General features: G+C 43.5%; 1 long non-coding RNA gene across 4 annotated transcripts in view; it reads right to left on the minus strand.

Moving 5' to 3' along the window:
• LOC309807316 overlaps window positions 1–22,123 on the minus strand; it is a 92,644-nt gene that overhangs the window by 50,208 nt on the left and 20,313 nt on the right. The gene's annotated exons all lie outside the window — the stretch shown is intronic.

Here is a 22,123-nt window from a genome sequence, read left to right on the forward strand (position 1 = left end):
CTACGGGGCAGACTCCCCTTCACACAGTCCTTATACTCACAGGGCTTAAAAATAGAGTAATACAAATTCTTTTGCTTGTAAGTTACAGAAATCCAGTGTGTATTAGCATAAGCACAAAAGGGGATTTATTGAGAGGAGTATGGGGTAGTTCAAAAGAGGAGGTACCGGGGCTTCCCTGGTGGCGCAGTGGTTGAGAGTCCGCCTGCCGATGCAGGGGATGGGTTCGTGCCCTGGTCCGGGAGGATCCCACATGCCACGGAGCGGCTGGGCCCGTGAGCCATGGCCGCTGAGCCTGCGCATCTGGAGTCTGTGCTCCGCAATGGGACAGGCCACAACAGTGAGAGGCCCGCGTACTGGGAAAAAAAAAAAAAAAAAAGGAGCTACCGGGGCAACTCTAGGGATCTTGGGGCCTGGAACTACTTATTTGTCTTAATTTACAAAGTAGGGGCTCAATATACCTCATTATGTATACTCAAGGTTGGGCTAAATAAAAATCTAAGATTTTAAGGTATAATTTAAACATTCTAATATTTTATGATGTAGGTACTCCCCTTGGCTCTCCCCCCAGCTCTATCCCACTACCTCCTTCAGCCCATAGGCTCTTTTGGCTGCACTGGTTCTGCCCTCTGCTGGCCAGAGCCCAGCACATCACCTTGGGCCCTCAAAGCAAAACTTCAATAATCACTCATTCAGACGCTGAGCACCTACTATGTGCCATGGACTCATCTAGGCACACTTGGAATACATAAACAAATGAAAAAGATCAAAGAAATCCCTGCCTTAATACTTAAAAGCACTTAATACTTAAGATACTACATGTCAGGCTATGGCCTAAGCATTTTACAGACATTAACTCATTTAACTTTTAAAACCTTCATAACATCCCTATGTAGCAGGTATTCCTTACAACTACTTCAGTAGAGCCCACTTGTTCTTCACGTAGCTCCTTCCTCACTCTCAGCCCAATTTCAGCACCATGGCATACCCAGCCCAGACCATGGGTCTGAACGGTCCCCGGAGATGATTTGGGAAGATGACGGCAGAGTATTGACACCAGTAGACTGAAGTTGGGTTCCCTAGAAGCAAAGTCTGAGACAGGCATTTATTGAGGGAGCACTGTTTGGGGGAAACATGCAAGGGAAAGAGTGAAGTAGATAGGAAAGGGAACAAGACAAACAAGGTACATGTCAGGTCACATCTAGCCCTGGCCTGATCCACAGGGAACTGGGGCATAAACCACAAGGCAGACTTACACCCCCTTGAGGCAAAGGGGCCGGGCTTTTATGCCCCATATAAGTCAGTCATTGCTTGTGGGCCACCCTGGTGGGGAGGGGGAAGAGAGGAGGGTTGTGAGGAGGTGCCCATCTGCTGAGGGCAGGTCTCTGGAGAAGGGTGGCACCTGTGAGCAATTGCAGCCTAGACCAGTTGTCTTGGTTGGAGATCTGCAACAGCCTAGTTCCTCAGGAAGGTTCTGAAGCTCAATTTTCATCACAGGATCAGCCTCATCTTTAGTGACTATCCTTTTCTACCCCATGTCAGTCACCATTGACTGCTGGCTGCTAGAGGGGAGCACGTAACCTCCCACAGGTGCTCACATTTGGCTGAGCTGGAGAAGGCAGCAGCTCTGAAGTGATAGCAGCCAACACTCACAGCAGCTGGGGAAGGGGCCACACGGGGCTCCATCAGCATCCACAACAGCTGTGCTATTGGGGAAATGGGAGCAGAAGTAGAGTGTCACATCTTGTGATCTCCTTCTAGCTTAAGAGCCAAGAAGCACACACTAAATAAAGAACAAAACAAGATTACACCGAAAAGAACCTAATAGGAAACAATACACTTAAGTATCAGAAAATGTGGGGAACCGATATTAAATGTGATGGTCAAGAAGAGGGAGAGGGGGCTTCCCTGGTGGCGAGGTGGTTAAGAATATGCCTGCCAATGCAGGGGACACGGGTTCAAGCCCTGGTCTGGGAGGATCCCACATGCTACGGAGAGGCTAGGCCTGTGAGCCATGGCCGCTGAGCCTGCCCGTCCGGAGCCTGTGCTCCGCAATGGGAGAGGCCACAACAGTGAGAGGCCCGCGTACCGCCAAAAAAAAAAAAAAAAAGAAGAAGAAGAGGGAGAGGGATGTATTCATGGATGTTTCCTGGAGATGTGCGGTAGGATTTGATTAGGTGGTCCAGTGTAGTATGGTCCAAGGCAGCATTCCAAGTAGGTGGATGGCTCTGCTCTACTCGGTCATTCAGGGACATGGGATGATGACAGCCATCCTCAATGTGTAGCTTCCAAGTTTACTCTGGTTGAAGCACTTCTAGTTAGTGAGGAGAGAGAAAGAACAGAATTCCAGAGCCTGAGATTTTCTCTTAAGCAAGCAAGGCAAAAGCTGCATACATCCCATCTTCTCACATCTATTGACAAGGGTTCAGTAACATGGCCACAGCTGGCTTCAAGCAGCCAAACCTCAATTACTAAGGAAGAAAGAATGGATTTTGTGGACAGCTAGTGGTCTTCACTCTACCCTCCTCACTTTCCCCAGGACGGGCCATGATAAAAAATATGTAGAGTCCTGGGAATTCCCTGGTCGTCCAGAGGTTAGGACTCCGTGCTTTCACTGCTGAGGGTACGGGTTCAATCCCTGGTCAGGGAACTAATATCCCACAAGCCGTGTAGTGTGGCCAAAAAAAAAAGTACAGTCCTGCCAAGAGGAAGAAGTGCTATTACTCTGATTCAGTCATGTTTTCTGAGGGGTGCAGGTGGGAGCCTTGCAGGTCTAACTAAGCCTGTCCTGGGAATGTGACTTTTGCTCTTTTTTTTTTTTTTTTTTTTTTCTGGCACTGGTGGGTCTGGTCTCTCCTCTCATTGGAGTGGTAATATCCAAGATATTTGTTTAGGCAAAGGGGAAATAGACAAAGCAAGTCTTTCAGCCAGCTTTGTGTAGGAAAAAGAATCCTCTTTCACGTGCCACTAGGAAACCAAGAGCATGATCTGCCTGGATGAAATCAGAGAACCCATCTGTGGTTAAACTGTGACAGAATGAGGTCTAGGAGCAGGAGAGAAGGAAATTAGTGAACAGGAAAGAAAGGGAAGAAAAATTACTTTTTGATGACCAAACAATCTCTGCCAGGCACTGTGCTGGGAAGCTCTAGAGGTAATTATTTTTTTAACCTCATTTCATAGATGAAGTAACAGAAGCTCAAAAGTGAAATAGCTTGTTTAACATTCACTTAATATGTAGCACTGTCTAGATTTTAACACAGACTCACTTAAATTCAAAGCCCATATTCTCCCCACTATAGCTGGTCCCTTTGAGAGTCACATTAGATCCTTTCTTGAGACTAAACACTCTTAATCTCCTAGCACACTCTGTGGCTGGCCTCTCCTCTCCCCTTCACGGATCAAGTAGAGCAGTCACAATCTTGTCCTCGCCCAGCTCCTTTTGCCCCCAGGCAAGATGCCTCAAAGAGAAGAGAGGTCATTGTCACAGTGCTTATGGGAATAATAAGTCAATTGGGACAGCTCTTGGGTAAGAGTCCCTGAGTCCCTACAGCACTAACTCAACACTGGGAATAAGAGAAACATATAGAGAGCAGCCACAGAATCTGCTGGGAGATTAGAAGGGTTAAATCTCAAGGAAAGATCTAATGTGAATCATTGATGCACCTCCCTCAGTTGGAGAGAGGATGAGATTATTTAAATACATTTCAAAAGATCTCTGTGGGACAGCTACAGGCTTACAGTTCTGCTCTTGGATTACCATTCATTCATTCAAGAAATAATTATTAAATACAACCAAGATATTAGGCAATGTGTTTGGCAAAAGAATATAGCAGCAAACAAGAAAGGCACAGTCCCTGTCTTCATGGGGGCAAGGATTAGCTCACCCACTTGTTTTTCTACCTATAAAACTATTCCATTTCTATGAAGCTCTACTTTGAACTACCCTCCTCTTCACAGGTGGAGGCTTCTTTCACTCATGTTATTGCCCTGCTTATAATTTTCTGATAATTTTTACCACAGTGTACTCTCCAGGCATGTCTTTTCCCCTCCTAGGAACACTGCAAAGGTGCAAGCAGGGACCATGTCTAATGCATCTCTATGCCCTCATCAACTAGGATAAGTCTTGGCACAAAGTGTATGCTCCATAAGTATTGGTGAAGTGAATCAACATTATTATGAGTATTGTGCTACATAACCTCTCACATGTGTATGTGTATGGTGCTTCCAACCTTTCAAGACATTTTCATCTCCATTCTCTCATTTGGTTTAGAGAGTTTGGTCTGGTGGACTCAGTTAAAAGTGGATGTGAGAACACTTTGTAAAATATGAATGGTAAGGACTGTTACTGAACCATATTGACTATTGCTAGTCTCGAGGCCAGGATAATTTAGGTAACATACTTAAGATCACGCAGCAGTAGTCTGTGCTAGAATCTCTGTCCCCTGACTTCTGTTTCTGGACTTTCCCTCCCTGCCTCAGGGGTAACTGACAAAAGAAAGGTACAGACAAATTGCTCGGGGAGCCCCTAAATATGACTGCTAACTCCCAGGAGTGGATACAGTGACACTCTGCCCGGATCTTTGGGGTCAACGCACCCATCACCCAGCTGCTGCAAACATGGGCTGCTGGCAGCTCACAGCTGCACCCCTCACTGTGCATTTTCCTGGGCCAGAGGGAACTATTTCATCCAAGGCTATAACCCCTACTGGGGGGCAGCTCATGACCAATGACAGACTGATACAGGGATACAAAGGGCTGGTTCCATCGCATCAATTTGGGACAACCCTGAGGAGCCATCTCAGCTCCAGAACTCCTGGTAGGATCAGCTGAGGTTTCAGCTGCAACCAAATTGTGAGTTAGCTTCTCCCTCTGCCCACTCCTGCTTCCTCACTTCCTTACTGATGTAGCTCCCAAGAGCGCTCTCCAAAAGACCTGCATGCCACTCTCCACCTCAGTCTGTTTCCAAGGGAATCAATCTCTCTCTCAAGAACTGTTTCCTAGCACTGAGACTGTTCCTAAGTAGTTGTCAGTAATGACAGAGGAATGGGATGATAGAATATAGATGGAGACAGTTAGTGGTTCTAGCAAAACCAAAATGAAGACAAGGCAGTAATAGAGACTGGCGGTGTAGAAAAACAGCGAGTTATGGTCACTGAATAAAAACTGGCCACTAGAGGGCCCAGCACTACTCATCTATAGTTGTGCAGCTACCTTAGAGCAAAATTCTAATTTTGCCCTTGACTTGGCAGACACCAGTATAATTGTCTACACGAGGGGGAAAACTGCTGGTCTAATGCTTCCTTCTCTTTTACCTAAGCCATGAACATCAGTGTCCTAGCCTGTTCCAATACCCTGTCACCAAGCACTCTGTGCCATTACATATAAACGTATTCCCATAAATCAAAGCTTCCAAAGCCTGTGTTTTTTCCACCCACTGCTCTCATTGTTCCCAAGGGGTTCCAAAGATCAGAAATGTGGAATTCCAAACAGTTGGTTGTGACAATTTTCACCCCAAAATGGAGAGAATCAGCAACATAATCTGTTTAGTCCTGTCACTTCCCCTTCCCCACCCCACTTCCCCAGTTGGCAGTAAAGATAAGACATACAGGATTACATATGAACTACAGTGGCCAAGGAAGAAAGGGGTCATGGGAATCTTCAAAGAAGATGAAAAAGTTTGAGAACGCTGTGTATGAATTAATGGTTGATTAATTAAATCAATTTATTTATTTTTCGGCTGTGGACTCAGTAAAAAGACTTAAAGAAAATTTTCCTCTGTATCCTTTTCAGAAACACAGTTAGTCCTTTGTAGGTTGGGAGGCTTTCTTTGAGGGATAGGGAGGGAGGGTTTGGACCATTTAGAGGTCTCCGTTTCCAACATATACATTCTTTTTTTTTTAATGTATTCTTTTTTTTAAATTGAATGAAAAATTCTTTAAATTCTATAGTGCTTTACAATTTTCAAAAGTTTCACACACATGATTTCATGTAATCCCATAATAACCCTTTTTTCCCCCTACTCCTATATTGCCCTTTCCCCTTCTCCCCACTGGTAACCACTAGTTTGTTCTCTAAATCTGTGAGTCTGCTTCTTTTTTGTTTTATTCACTAGTTTCCAACATATATATTCTTTTTTTAAATAAATTTATTTATTTTATTTTTGGCTGCGTTGGGTCTTCGTTGCTGCATGCGGGCTTTCTCTAGTTGCGGTGAGTGGGGTTTATTCTTCGTTGCGATGCACGGGCTTCTCATTGTGGTGGCTTCTCTTGTTGCGGAGCATGGGCTCTAGGCATGAGGGCTTCAGTAGTTGTGGCTCACGGGTTCTAGAGCGCAGCCTCAGTAGTTGCAGCGCACGGGCTTAGTTGCTCCGCGGCATGTGGGATCTTCCCGGACCAGGGCTCGAACCCGTGTCCCCTGCATTGGCAGGCGGATTCTTAACCACTGTGCCACCAGGGAAACCCTCCAACATATACATTCTCAAAGGGACAGAGCTGGATTGTTTGGGAGGGGGGGAACTCTGAAGATTAATAGGGAGCAGAGTTGGAGTCTCCACAGCCAGGAAGGGACCTGAACTTGGCTCTCTTCCAGTATCTCTGGCAGTGGTGACTATAAGCACACCTGGGGAATGAACACCAAGCCATGGCTTTGGGAGCCATACAGGAGTTCTTGGTGGCCTGGTTTAGAATAGAAGGAGCAGATGCCTTGAGCAACTGGGTCAGATACATCTGACTGCAATACTCCTGCTTGGACAGTGAGCTACAACTTCAATGAACTGAAGACAGTTCCCCAGGTTTTCTAGATTGGGTAAGCCCTGAGGTTTTTTTATCCCCACAGAAGTTCTGATATCGAATGTCCCACCAACATGGTAGATGAGGCTGAAGCTAAATTTAATGTGAATTAGAAAAATTAAAACTTAATTTGATTCAGAAAAAAAGTAAAGCCATCTAATGTTTTTGCGCTTGTTATTATTGAACAAGTCAAATGGGTTCCAATAGTTGGAGCTCTGATATCACAATAGTAAATCTAGACTGGCTAGGTAAATAAAAGAATAGTAATAATATTTTGAGGGATTATCAAGCGTTAGGCAATACACTATTTCATTTAACCCTCACAACGTACCTATGAAGTAGAATGAGACCTAGAAAAGTCAAGTGGGTCACCGCAGGTCACGTGGTTAGTAAATGGCAGAACCAGGTTTTCTGGACTCCACGTCTGTCTAACTTTCTATTGTCATCTAGCCTTGCATTTACTGACATCTAGTCCATTGCTCACTAATTCATTTAGCCAGATATTCACTTAGACAGTGAGTGGTAGCAATACAGTTATTCTGTTACTTGAACAGTGAGATAGATCTAGTAATAGCTTGAAGAATGAAAGAATCTTAGAATTATAGAATGTTTGCACTGGCAGCTGGTCTAGTGGAAAGAGCAAAACTTTAGAGCCCAGTGGATTCATTTGGAATCCTGGCTCTGCTATTCACTCCCTATGTGACCTTGAGCAATTTATATCACCTCATTCATTCTCAGTTTCCATATCTGTATATCATAAATAATAATACACATACTTGAGGCTGATGTAAAGATTAGAGATAATATTAGAGATAATCTCTCTCTCTCTTTCTTTCTCTCATATACATACATACACACACATACATAGGACCAGCTACATGATTTGCTACATAATTTATGGGGCTCAGTGCAAAGTGAAAATGCAAAGCCTCTTGTTTAAAAATTATTAAGAATTTCAAGACGATGACAGCAGATTAAACCAAGCATGGGGCCCCTCTAAGGGTCCTGATGGCATGTCAGTGCCTGGCACAGAGTAAGTGTGCAATAAATGGTAGTTCTTTTTTCTCTCTAGATCATTGATTCCAACCCTCTCCTTTTGCAGCTGAGGAAACTAAAGTCCAAAGAAGATGAAAAATGTGAGTTAATGGCAGAGCCGGGACCACAACCCAAACCTCCTCTGTTCAGTCAGTAGTCTTCACCTCAGCACTTCTCAAATGTTTTCTGTATAATGATAATAGATATTCCATGAATAAAAGTTTCCATCGACAAGCAAGTTTGCAAAACACTGGATTAAGGTTAAATAGACATCTTTTGCAGAGCTCTTCAAGAGACTTTTCTATGAGCAACATGAATCTCCAAGACAAGGATATTAAATGGAACATTCCCCCAAGTATTGATATGGAATCCTTTCTCAGGAGCCTATTAAATAGCCCTAAGAATGCTTTCTTATACACTGCTGCAGGGCAGTGGAAGTTTCCATGGATTTTGATCTGCAGGGTGTGGTTGTTCTTATTCTAAATTAGAAGCAAACATATCCCTTCCATTAGGCCTTTCTGTCCACATCTCTGCCCTGGCTGACTTGGAGCCTGAGGATATAAAAATAATGAAAACCAGACTCCAGAAAGAGCATACTTGTTTAGAGTCACCTAATTGCATCCAAGACAGATCTGCTCTGCCCCTCTCCCAGGAGCAGGAATATAGAGGAAAAGACATACGCCATGACCCCCAAATTCTTTCCATTCTGAGCAATTTGCTCACAGCCACCACATCACAAAAGTAACAGCTAAAGTCCCTTACGAAAGCACACAGGAGGCCAGGAAATCATGATTCTCATGTTAGCTTTTCCTCTATTAGCCACTGGACCTAGACTAGTTCATTCATCTGCTCATCCTCTTACTTTCATTGAAAACCCTCTTGCATCAAATTAATCTCTCCCTTCTTTGGCTACCATACACTTATATTTTGTCTGTAGCACTCTTCCCCCCAGGCCTGTGAAAATCTCTTTGGAACATGGTTTGAGAACCAGTAGATTAAATGATCTCTACAGTTCCTTTCAGTTCTGATAATCTGTAATTCATATTTGTATGTAGTTTTGCAAGCCATTGCCTACACCTGTTAATAAAGGACCCTAGCTCCTTAAGAAATGCACCTCTTAATTTCTGGGAGGCCCAAAGAGTGATTCTCACTCACTGGGTTGTTGAGATGCCAGGTGACGCTGACCCTTCTGGAGTCCCCAGTCCACAGAATCCATTATATGGATTGTGCAGAGGAGAGAAGAATACTTTTCTCCCGCCATTGTGCTATATTTTGTCACATGAGCTTCCAATAGGTGTTATTTATGCCCTTTTGACTCACGGAGTTTTTAGTAAAGAAGGTCTTCTATATTTTGCTGATTCCTCCTCACCCCCATTCCCCTCCACAAACTACTAAGCATGAACCAATGGTGGGGTAGGGGTAGGGATAGGGCTGCAGTGAGGCCAGGAAACAAATCTGCACGATAAACCTAATATTGATTGAACTTTGACTCACTTCTCGTTGATTTTGAAGATTCGGTTGCTGGACCCGATTGCCTATCTCCTTGCTTTCCTTAGGATGAGTTCCTCCCCGGAGAGACCCAAGACCTTCATGAAAAATAGATTTTGTGAGTTGGGCCCACTAAGGTGGAAGCGCCTGTTTGGGTCCTCTGGGAAGCAGATGCCAAGATGGAGTAAGAAGTACAAAAGACTTACTAGGGGAAACACCTGGGAAGGATAAAAGGGAGAGGGAAGAGGAGCAGGTTGGAGAGCCGCAGGCTGCAATGCAGGTTTGACACCTGTGAAATGAAAGGGAGAAGGAAGGAGGCTTGGGCAGGAGAAGCCTCAGACTTCGATGCAGCTCTGAGAAAGTCTCAGCCAGGCTAATCGGAAGCCACAGAACAAGACTGCCCATTAGAGAAACGCTGTGTTAGGCAGGAATGGCTTGGCTCTAGCATGTCTGCAGTGCTCCGTCACTGACAGGGAGGAGAGGGAGAGCATGACTGTGGTGTAAACACAGCAGTAGATTTTGGAGGTGCTATAGCCAGAGGCTGTCAGACAGCAACACTCTTCCCAGCAAGCTCTCCATGTGGGGGATCTGAGCAGTATACTCCCCATGCCTGCCACACCAGACATGCACACACCTGTGTGAATTCAAAAAGTGGATATAATTTAAGCTCAAGCTGACACATATTTGACATATTTATTACAAATATTTATCGAGCCTCTAAAAGGTATTACACTCAGCACTACAGCAGCCCCACCCTCTCCGGTGGAATGAGTGAGTCTGGGAAGGTTTCAGATAATCAGGTAAGTTTTTTATTACCATTATTGCCAACACTAGGTATGTTTTACTAGCCTCCATTGTATACTAGTACTGTGTCAAGCTTAATACAAAAAAGAAAAATCCTTAGGGAGCTCAAGATAAGGTTGCAATAAAATATCCCTCCCCTTTGGGGAGCTCAGAGGAGACTTTTTTTTTTTTTTTTTTTTTTTTTTTTTTTTTTTTTTGCAGTACGCGGGCCTCTCACTGTTGTGGCCTCTCCCGTTGCGGAGCACAGGCTCCGGACGCGCAGGCTCAGGGGCCATGGCTCACGGGCCCAGCCGCTCCGCGGCATGTGGGATCCTCCCGGACTGGGGCACGAACCCGTGTCCCCTGCATCAGCAGGCGGACTCTCAACCACTGCGCCACCAGGGAAGCCTCAGAGGAGACTTTTGAAGACTTCTCTCATGCCACTCACCAGATGTGCCAAGGAGGAAGGAGACTTTTAGTAGAATTGGCCTTGCAGGTTACCAGAGAGACCTTGAAACAAGATCTGGCAGCCAACCGGGTGGCACAAGGGCATGCTCCACCCCCAGGACCGTCCAGCCAAGATTCAGGATTTGCTGAAAGGCAGGCCCAACACCTGTTGTAGCTCCTGGATCAGAGTCAAAGTTTGGGAGGGAGAAAGGAGAGAAGAGGAAGGAACTGGAAAAGAGGGATTTATAGTGGGAAGAAAGAAGACAGCAGGCTTTTCAGAACCATGCCAAAATTCATCTCAGCCTCATCACCTGGCAAAAGAGATAGTGTCCATGGCAGAAAGAATGCTGGGCATGACACCCAAGCTCTGCCTGTAACTCCCTGGCTGACCTTTGTCACTCAGTGCCCCTGTGGGCCTGTGCTCCTTGGCTATAATCTGCAGAGCTAGGCCAGACACTCTTTAAAGTTCTTCCCATTTGAACAGTCTAACATTCTAACAGCTTCCATGAAACAACCCTGGAAGAGCCTGCAGAGAGGCATGAAAAAGAGGGGGTGTAAGATGAAAAGAATCTACAGTGAACTCAGGAATAGTATAACATAATGTAACATAACATAACAAAACATAACAATCATTATGATAAGTAGTAGAATGTAGGAATGGGGACCAGTAAAACCTCTAAAGTGGAGCTTATTTCACGATCAAGACATTTAGGACATCAAAATGTGACTCTGTTCTATCTTTATATAGAGGTACAGATGATCGGGGGAGGAAAATAGTTCCACCTGTCAGCTGGTTCTAGAAGATCTGAGATTCATAAACATTCCAACAACACATGAACCCCCAACATTATCAAAACAGCACTGTCCTTGTCCTTTATGAACGCTCCTCCAGTTTTCTCTTATACAAACAATTTCTACTCCCCTTTAAGTCTGCATTTGCTGCTTATTTTCATCTAGATAAGAACACTTGGAGGGGAAAGCATACCATGGGATTTTCCCCAGGCCTAATATTTTAGGATACTAAGAACAGGATTCCGGGGCTTCCCTGGTGGCACAGTGATTAAGAACCCGCCTGCCAACGCAGGGGACAAGGGTTCGAGCCCTGGTCCGGGAAGATCCCACGTGCCGTGGAGCAACTAAGCCCGTGCGCCACAACTACTGAGCCTGCACTCTAGAGCTCATGAGCCACAACTACTGAGCCCGCGTGCCATAACTACTGAAGCCCGTGCGCCTAGAGCCGGTGCTCCGCAACAAGAGAAGCCACCATGATGAGAAGCCCACACACCACAACAAAGAGTAGCCCCCGCTTGCCGCAATTAGAGAAAGCCCGCGGGCAGCAACGAAGACCCAATGCAGCCAAAAATAAATAAATTTTAAAAAAAAGAACAGGATTCCATGCTCCCTTCTCATTTATTTCTCTTATTAAGCTAAGAAAACACCACAGTTAAAAAAAAAAAAAAAAAACCTGCAGTCAAGGGAATGGCATAATTAGCAGCCAATCGGGAGAAGGCTCCAGGCCTTCAGATATTGTACCTTGCAGGCTAGTGCCTCCCAGAGAGGATCAGGTTTTCTCTTGGGATTTCTTCCCTTTTGAATTAAGCACCACTGAGGGCTATGGTCCAGAAACACAAACCCTAAACCTAGTCTCTGGTAGACAAACAGGTCTGGGGAGATTGTATGACCCACAGGGACAGAGTGCTCTGGGCTCCCTGGGAGACCAGGCTGAAGTGAAGGGGAAAGGGTGTGGTGTCCATGAGGACATAAGAGTAGCCACAGGAGGACTGTGCTGCCTAAATAAATAATGGCATGTTTGGCAGCAAACCCAATTCATGCCTGGGGCCTACAGGTAGAGAGTCAGCTAACTCACCCTCACCCTTTGGATCTCAGCTTAAATAGTATTTCCTCTGGGAAGTAGGGTGCCTCACACAGTTAGTGCAGGCTGCACACTGCACACACCTAGGGTGTGTCACAGTATAGATATTACAGATTTATATATTTTTATAACAATTTTTTGGCAGTTGGTTGTCAAGTGTTTTGAGGAAAAGGTATCAGTTTTGGGCTGGCAGTAATCCTACTGAGAAGCCTTTCCTAAATCAGATCAGGTTTTGTGCCCCTCTTATCTGCTTCAGAAGGACCCTGTACTCCCCCTACCATCATATCTGCCACACTTTATTCTAAATGCCTGTTTACTGGTCTATATCCACTCCAGGTTATCAGCTTTGTGAAGGTAGAGTCTGTGTCTTGTTCGACACCGTACCCTGGGCCAAGAAAGGTGCTTGGCCCTAGCGCAGGCTCAGTGGTATTTGCTGAACGAATGAGCAACATATTCGGAGCCAGCCCGATGCTCTTGCCCAAGTGGGCAGAGAGCCTGCCATAGTAGGAAGAGTCCTAGCCACATCTCCGGTTTAAGACCTTGCTCTTCCTCTCACAAACTGTGTGACTTGATTTTGATGCAAAACAGGAATAACCCTGCCTTGCCCTGTCCATCTCAAAGGGTCATCGTGAGGAACGATTTAAAACTACCACTTGGTAAACTGTAAAAATATGAAACAACATGAGAAGTAAGTGGCTGTTCCAGGGAAGCTGGACCTATGAGAGGCTCAGGACCAGCAGTAGGCTTATATCTGAACAGAGTGAGTAGTGACTTCCAACAGAAAACTAAAGATTTCTGGGTCGGGTAGTACTTTTTTGGTTGCTCGGTACAGAAACCCAAAAATGCTAAAAGGCAAATTTATTTCTTCGCGTAACAAGGGGAAAGTTGTAGCTGGGCCTCCAAGACAATGGAAATAGGCACAATAATGGCACAAGGTAGACAGTCTTCTAATTCTCCTCCCCCTTCTCGTCTCCCCCTACCCCCAACCCTGCCCCCACACCTGCTCCCTCTCTTTTCGGCCTACCTACTACAGATAGGCTCCCTCAACACAGCAAGGGACGTGTTTCAGGCTCCACCTCACAGTTCTGCCAGCTGAGAGGCACTGAGCCCCTTCTCTTAATTCCAATTTGCAAAATCTCCCTTTGTCCTGCCTTGAGTGACATATCCAACTCCGTGCCAAGGGTGGGGGACACTGTGATTTCTAGCCCCCCCTGGAACCACATGACTACAGTGGGGCAATCAGTGTTCAAACAGAAGGGAGGTTACTGTTCCAAGAAGAAAGCGTGGGTGCCAGGCAGACAAAACAATACTGTAAATGTGGTCCATCACCGTTTTCTAAAGATAATTCCCACACTGAGACCTGAAGTGCCACCATTTGCAATTAATTAGCTTTGGTTTGGGTTCTGCTCTCCTAGGCTCATTTTATCATATACCTTCTCTGAGTTCCCTGTAACAGAAGGAGGAGAGCAGAAGGGTGACACGAGCAGGGAGTAGGATGGGCAACAAAGTAAAATCACAGTCCACTCTCCTCTGCAAACCTTCAGTAAATAATCAGAGGGGCCAACCACAAACGTAGAAAGGTTAGCTCTCTTTCTAGAACTGGTAGCTTCCTTTCTAGAACTGGTAGCTACCGACTTAACCTGCTCAACATTTGATCCTAAAATCCTCTGGGCTTTGGCCTGGTTGTGGCTCAAGTGACAATGTTACTGAAACAAAATACTACTCAGCTAGTCTGACCACTTTCACTTTCTTTTTTTGTAACAGACCAGAGACAAGGCCACTCTCTTGAGATGGTCACAGATGAAGAAATCAGTCTCCGAGAGGGAATACTTCTTATCCAACATCATATTAAAAGGGAGTTAATGGCCATACCAAGAGCAGACTCCATGTCATCTGACACTTGTTTTCCCATTGTGGCACCCTTTGTTTTTCTGCACATTTATGACCTGAAAGATGAGCTACCCCTTCATCTCACCTTCTTCCCATTCTTTTGTATCTCTGGGTCACCTACTGAGATACCTTCTCTAGGTCAGTTTTACTATATTACTGTTTAGTTACCTCCAGGTCCAGTCAACTAGCTGTTGTCTTATTCTCTGCTGTCAGGAATGAGAGATTCCCCCACCAATTATGCAATATTCTCTTCATTACTTTTCAACATGAACCCACTATTTAAGCAAACTAGTCTTGACTTGTGGCAGAATTTCAGGCATCAACTTGCTAACTCCAACTTATCTCTCAGATATCCATTTAGATCACTTCATTTTGGGTAGTGAAATATATTTTATTTGGTCTGTTTCCCCTGGCTGGGTCAGGAATACCTCCTATAAGCACAATTAGTACCCCATACTTCCTCCAACAAAATATTTATCACCCTGGACAGTAATTGCCTGCTTGCTTTATCACTATTCTCTACTATAACTTCTGTGAGCACAGAGACTATTCATTTTTGTTTCCCTGTACCATTGCTTCCCCCAGGACCCAGCAAAAAAGCCCAGCACATGGCAAATGCTGCATAAATATCTATTGAATGAATGACCAGAACTCTGACTCCATGGTTCCTAATTATTTGCGTAGTAGTGATCAAATAAAAAAAGGATGTGAATACTTTATAGCTGAACACATTATGTGAAGGACTTATTATGACAACTCATTAAATCGGCTATTACTATAAAAATAAAAAAAAAACCTCTGTTTCCGATATGGAGATACAAAAAAAAAAAAATTCAGCATTCCATCCACAAAAGTTTCCAAGACTCTTAAATGTTTAGAAGGGCCCTGCTACTGCCATCAGCAAACACCATCACCAGAGTCAAGCACTGCCTTTATGACATTATCCTCACCTCAAGGGCAGGCTGGACTCCCTGCCTCTGGTCTCTTCCTCAATCTATTGTACTTGGTGTCCCTGTATTGAGTGCCCACTGCGAGTCAGTTCCTGTTCTAAGTTTTCACATGCTTTATCTCATTTAATACTTACAACAACAGCTCTAGGAAGAAGGTTCTATTTTTATTTCTTTTTGATGGGAATACCAAGACACAGGGAGGTTATAAGACTTGTGCGAAGTCACAGAGCTATCAACTGATGGAGCTAGGATTCAAACCCAGCTCTTGCTTTTTTTTTTTTTTTGCGGCACACGGGCCTCTCACTGTTGTGGCCTCTCCCGTTGCGGAGCACAGGCTCCGGACGCACAGGCTCAGCGGCCATGGCTCACGGGCCCAGCCGCTCCGCGGCATGTGGGATCTTCCCGGACCGGGGCACGAACCCGTGTCCCCTGCATCAGCAGGCGGACTCTCAACCACTGCGCCACCAGGGAAGCCCCAGCTCTTGCTCTTAATCACTATGCTATAAGACCCTTCTTTCTACTACTTCATGGACAACAACCTTCCACCTTACTTAGAATGGCCTCCTGTTATCCAAACACACCTTGGACTTTTCCAACTCTGTGCATCTAGAATATAATTCTCTTAAGAATTCGAAGGAGCCTGATAATCTTACTGGATAATCCTATGTTATCACTGACAAAGAGTAGTATGTGTCATGGAAAGAATACCAGCTTTGGAACAAGGAAGACTTAAAGTCAAAACTTGGCTGGTTTTTTTACCTATGGCTGTGGAACAAACCACTCCATAACTTAGCAGTTAGAACAACAGCAATTTATTATTTCTCACAATTATGTGAATCAGCTGGGCCATTCCTCTGCTGGTTTCACTGGAGTTCACTCATGGGGTGGCAATTAGTGGGATGGTCTGCAGGGTAGAAGGTTCATCGTGGCCTCACTTACATGTCTGGCTTTGCTGGGGTGCCTTCCACGTGGCTATTCATCCTCCAGAAGGCTAAACCAGGTTCCTTATATGGTGGTGCTGGTGAGAAGAGCTTAAAACAATTTATGGCCATATGTAATCTACCTCAATTCCTAGCTGGTTGACCTTGGGCAATTTATTTCTCCTGAGATCAGTTTCCTTATCTGGGAAATTGTGAAAGTAATCCCAATTGTCTTGGGTTCTTGTAAATATTAAATAAGATAATGTATAAGTACCTAACGAACTCCCTACCATATAACGACCATTTATCCAATGTTATTTTCACTTGCTGTAAGTCTTACAGTTGCTCAACACTTCTAGGGTCTGGAGTGAATCCTTCCTCCCACTCCCCATCATCTCTCTGCAATCTGCTTAAATCCTATACTTCAATCAAAATGCAGTTCTAGTCTCATCTTCTTTACAAAAATTTCCAAAATCACTAGCCTTCAATAATTGTCTATATTAGGGAATTCCAAAGTTCTATGTATAAATTAACCGTTCTCAGCCTTTTCCCCATCCCTACAGAAAAACTTAATAGATTAAGTTACATGTGAAATGATTTATTATTATGAACAATTTGTAACTTCTGGCTAGTTGGATATAATTCAACCCCTTTCTCCTCAGTTTAAGAAAGTATACTGAAATGTGAATAAAAATGTCTTCATTTTCCTAATTTATTTTATAAAGGTAAATCATTTGCAAAATTTGCTTCATTATCAGCAATAAATTATTTGTGACGTTTCACTGGTCTAAATCACTCATTTGGCAGGACTTCCCTGGTGGTCCAGTGGTAAAGAATCCGCTTCCCATTGCAGGGGACGTGGGTTGGATCCCTGGTCAGGGAACTAAGATCCCACGTGCCATGGGGCAACTAAGCCTGCGCGCCACAACTACTGAGCTCACGCACCTCAATGAGAGAGCCCACGTGCCACAAACTACAGAGCCCACACGCCCTGGAGCCCCCGCGCCACAACTGGAGAGAGAAAACCCACATGCCACAACTAGAGAGAAGCCCGCACGCCCCAACAAAGAGCCCGTGCCACAACGAAAGATCCTGCATGCCTGAAAGAAGATCACGCATGCCACACCTGAGACCCGATGCAGCCGAAAATAAAATTTAAAAATTTTTTTAAAAAAATCACTCATTTGGCACTAAGCACACACCCCTTTTTAAAAAATCTTTTAAAGGATATGTCCTATGTTCCTAACTAGGTTAAAAACACTAATAAAGGCAAAAACCTTGATATATATACATATGCGTATAAAAATATGTGCAAATATATATTTACCTTGTAGTTCTATCAAAGTGCACTAAACATACTAGAAGGGCAATACATATCTCCCAAAACCTCCCTGTTGAGGACTGTGTCAACAATGAGCATGAAGCAGCTTGGAACAGTGGGAAAGAAAATTGGATTTAGAAGCACAGGCTCCAAGCTTATGTGCTGGCTCTGGGATTCTGGACCAAGAAGTACTTATTTATCCCTTAAACCTATGGTACAATGGGAGAAAATATTGGATGAAGAGAGCGGGGGTCCTTGGGTACTCAAAGCTCATTATCTTAGGCCAATGGGTCTCAAAGATTGGAGGGGGGTGGTCACTTTTTATCACAATACACAGGCTTGTGTATTTTCCCTTTTCTTGCTCATTGATGTACTCTAGGATGGGAAGGCAACAGAGAGAGATGTATTTAGGAAATGTTCTGCTGAGAACCACTACAGTATTAGACTCTGAGATTATTCAGTGTAGTTACCTCTAACAGCTTTGTGCAGTTGCAGGGAGAAAGCATCTTTCTCCATATCTCATGATTATTCTGATTACTGAGAGCTATTTTTATTCAATAGAACCCAGTAACTGTTTTCTCAAATTAGAGTTATCAGCTCCAGGGGACTGAAGAGATTCATAAGTGTCCCAAGCTCTCTACAGTCTACTTACAAAACCCACCTGGCCAAATTCTAACCATATAGTCATTACCATCAATGCTTTCCTCCTTATTAGGGTCAAATCCTAAAAGTCCTTACATTGACAGCGAGTTTGCATAATGCCTAGAAGATAGCACAGTAAACGTTTGCTGCTTCTCCAGTTACGTAGGGGACTGCTCTCTGTGATAACTCATGCTAACAATTTGTTATGGTTATATTTATATCTAGCACAGTAGGAGATACCAGAAGGTGCTTAATAAATGTTTTTGGATTGACTAGAATGACTTGTACATCTTGGTTCTTTTCCAGAACAGGGGAGAAAACCTTCTCATTTAATCCAACTCTGGCTCTTAGTAGCTCAGAGAAAAGTCTCTAATGAAAAGGGAAGAAGATAAAACCTTAGTGAGGTTGTTAACAATTTAGCATTACTGACTCAGGTGGGAACTTTTAATTTGCTCACTAAAGAGAGCAACATGATCTCCAGGGTATGGAAGAACAAAGCTACTGCTAATAAAAAGCCCTCACGTTTGTTTAGCCCTTTATAGGTTACAGAGTGCTTTCATGTCTCTCATCTCACTTGAGCCCCCAGCAACCTTGTCAGGCAGATGTAATTTATCTTAATTTTTTAGAAGCAGAAACTAAGGCTTCGATGGCTTATACAACATGCCCCAAGTCACACAACTAGGAAATGTCAGAACTAAGACTAATACCAAGGTATTCCTTGTGGAGTTAATTAGGGCTTTATCAAGACAAGAAAGAAACTTAACATACAATAGTTTAAGCAGGAAACAAACTTCTGGCTTAGATAGCTGGCAAGGTATAAAAGATATTGTGGTTATCTCCTCAATAACTGTTCTCTTTTCTCTTGGAATCCCCCCTATTTGTTGTTCATTCTCTTCTCTCCCCTTCCATCCCTACCGTGAAGCCCATGTGCTTTGGGGAAAACTGACCCACCCCTGTTTCAAGAAGAAGGGCTTAGGCTTAAGCTTAAACTAATCAGCATAATCCCACCTCCTGGCCACAGTTATTGGTTCAAGGGCAGGCATGTGACAATATATGGACCAATGAGAAGCAAGGAGAGGTTTGCCAAGAGTTTCAGGGAAAGAATCTCCTGAATTTAATGAGAAAGTATCTGGAAAGAAATGTCTCCCACCAGATGTGAGGGGAATGGATACACCTTCCTTTTTACAACTATGTAGAAAACCAGCCTTAGAACAAAGATGACAAAGTGGATGGCAAACAGGGTCTTTGGTAACATTACTAAAGTACTAGATCAACTATTTCTGAAGCCCAATACACCTCTAGACTTTGCAGTTTCATAAGCCATGAGCTATCTTGGCATACTTCATGGCAAGTAATAGAAAACTCAACTCAAATTAGCATAGACATTAAAGGGCTTCCTGTTACTTGCCTGTTTGCCATGGAGTCTACTAAGGTAACTGAAGGAATGGAAGGAAGAGCTGTAGAAACAAGGACTTCAGGGACTGGAATTCAGATCTCTGCGGCATCAGGACTTTCCCTCTGCATCTTGTACTTTAATTGTCTCATTCTTTTCTGCTGAAGACATGCCTGTTCCACTATGTGGCAAGTAAATGATCACCTGCCACCTCAGGGTATCAGAGAGAGTGCTGACAGGAAAGAGAGGCCTTTCAGACTGTAATCTGAGGAGTACAAAGAGATTACGTACAAAGATATGGGTAGAAATACCACAAAGGATAATGCAATGTCCCAGGGCTAGAAACAGCCTGGTGGAGATCTGTTACCTCTCCAAAGCCTGAAGGGATGAGGGGAGGTAGCAGTTACTGGAATCAGAGACCAAAAAGCTGTGTGAAGAGGGTCATCTGACAGCACTTGTGCCAAAGGATAAGTCAGATTGTGTCCCAACCTAAATCTCCTCCTTCCTCTAGTTATCTACTGATGTTCTCCATTGGCCAAACAGACTGGAAGCAGACAAGAGGGAAGCCTGTGGATGAACTCCATACAGGTCAACCCACTGAGGCAGAGTGTGCTGTAGAAGGGTGGAGGATAGATTTAGAGGGGCATATGGAAGACATCCAGTACACTAAGGACAGCAGCCTCTGCAGAATGAGAGCATTTCTTTTTCACGTCATCTGAATGTCAACATATAAGTAATCCCTTACTCCCAAGAAATACTCTATAAAGAGTATATTGGGGAGAGGTTTATTACAAAACATAAGTATCACCATGAGTGGGCAGAGTGTTTAGATCCTACTTGGTTTTCCACTGACCTGTTTAATTTATGACATTAAATACAAGGCAACTCAGATCAATGTAACAGTGTTATGATGGCAATCACATTACTTAGTAGTAGTACTACTAGATTAGAGCATTATTTTTATTACTGTTAAAACAATGTATTACTATTACTAAATTATAGCTTAATGATTAGAAGTAGGACCTTTGCTCATAATAGCAAAACTGAAAACAACCTAAATTTTCTTGTTATGTTTTCACAGTGCAGTATTAATCAGGAATGAAAATAAAGTGACAACAAAATTTTAGTAACACAGAAAATCCTAGAAGATAACATAGATTATTAAAATCTTTTTGTAAGAATAAAAAATAAGTAAAACAAACAATGTATGTGATAAAACACTCCTTCCCCTAAAGTAGTGATAGAAACAAAATTCAAGAGGGTGGGTGTCTAAGGGGGAAGAAAGGGGATGGGATAGGAATGGAGAACACAGGAAGATGTAAGTTATTTGTTGTTAGCTTAGGTGGTAGATTCACAGATGTTTATTTTATTAGTACAGATAAATAAATGAAAATAAATAAATGAATAATAAGGCTCTGCACTGGACCAGTGATGACATACCGGGGATCATGTTTAATCCAACACTCTCTTCACCAAGAATAATGTTCATAACAGCTTTATTTGTAATAAAGAAAACCTGAAAATAAACCAAACTTCCAACCCAAATAACACTAAGTAAAGTGGTGAGTGGTGGGGACTTCCCTGGTGGTGCAGTGTTTGGGAGTCTGCCTGCCAATGCAGGGGACATGGGTTTGAGCCCTGGTCTGGGAGGATCCCATATGCCATGAAGCAACTAAACCCGTGCGCCACAACTACTGAGCCTGTGCTCTAGAGCCTGCGAGCCACAACTACTGAGCCCGTGTGCCACAACGTGCCTAGAGCCCATGCTCCTCAACAAGAGAAGAAGCCACCACACTGAGAAGCCCACTTGCCACAACGAAGAATAGCCCCCACTCACCACAACTAGAGAAAGCCTGTGCGCAGCAACAAAGACCAAACGTGGCCCCCAAAAAAAAAAAAAAGTGGTGAATGGCTAAATAAAATCTGGTACATCCACACACTGGAATACTACTCAGCAAAAAAAGGGGGAAAAACTAGTGGTAAACACAATAACCTGGATGGATATCAAGGGCATTGTGCTTAGTGATAAAAGTTAATTTCAAAAGGCTATCTACTGCATGACTCCATTTAATAACATTCTCGAAATGACAAAATTATAGACAGGGAGAACAAAGTGGTTGCCAGAAGCATGACAAGGTGGGGATAGGAATATTAATGGTAGCACTAGGGAGTTTCTTTGTAGTCATGAACAGTTCTGTATCTTGAATGTGGTGATGGTTACACAAATATACGTATGGGATAAAATTGCACAGAACTACACACACACACACACACACACACACAAATGGCATATTATAAAGATACAGTATTCCAAGCATGTTGGTACAGACACATGAATGGAAAAAAAAGATCAATGGAATGGAAAAGAGAGATCAGTTATGGATCCAAAATATAGAAATATATGTTTTCTATAGGTATTTCAAATCAGTGACAAAAAAGATGGATTATTTAATAAAAATTGTCCTAAATAGATCAAAGATATATATAAGTAGAAAAAAAAAACAAAATAACTGAATTGTGAGGAGAAAGTATGAGATAATTTTTCTTTTTTTTTTAAATTAATATATTTATTTATTTTTGGCTGTGTTGGGTCTTC

Source organism: Mesoplodon mirus, assembly GCF_964341445.2.
Source record: "Mesoplodon mirus genome assembly, chromosome: 7".
Classification (NCBI taxonomy): Eukaryota; Metazoa; Chordata; class Mammalia; order Artiodactyla; family Ziphiidae; genus Mesoplodon; species Mesoplodon mirus.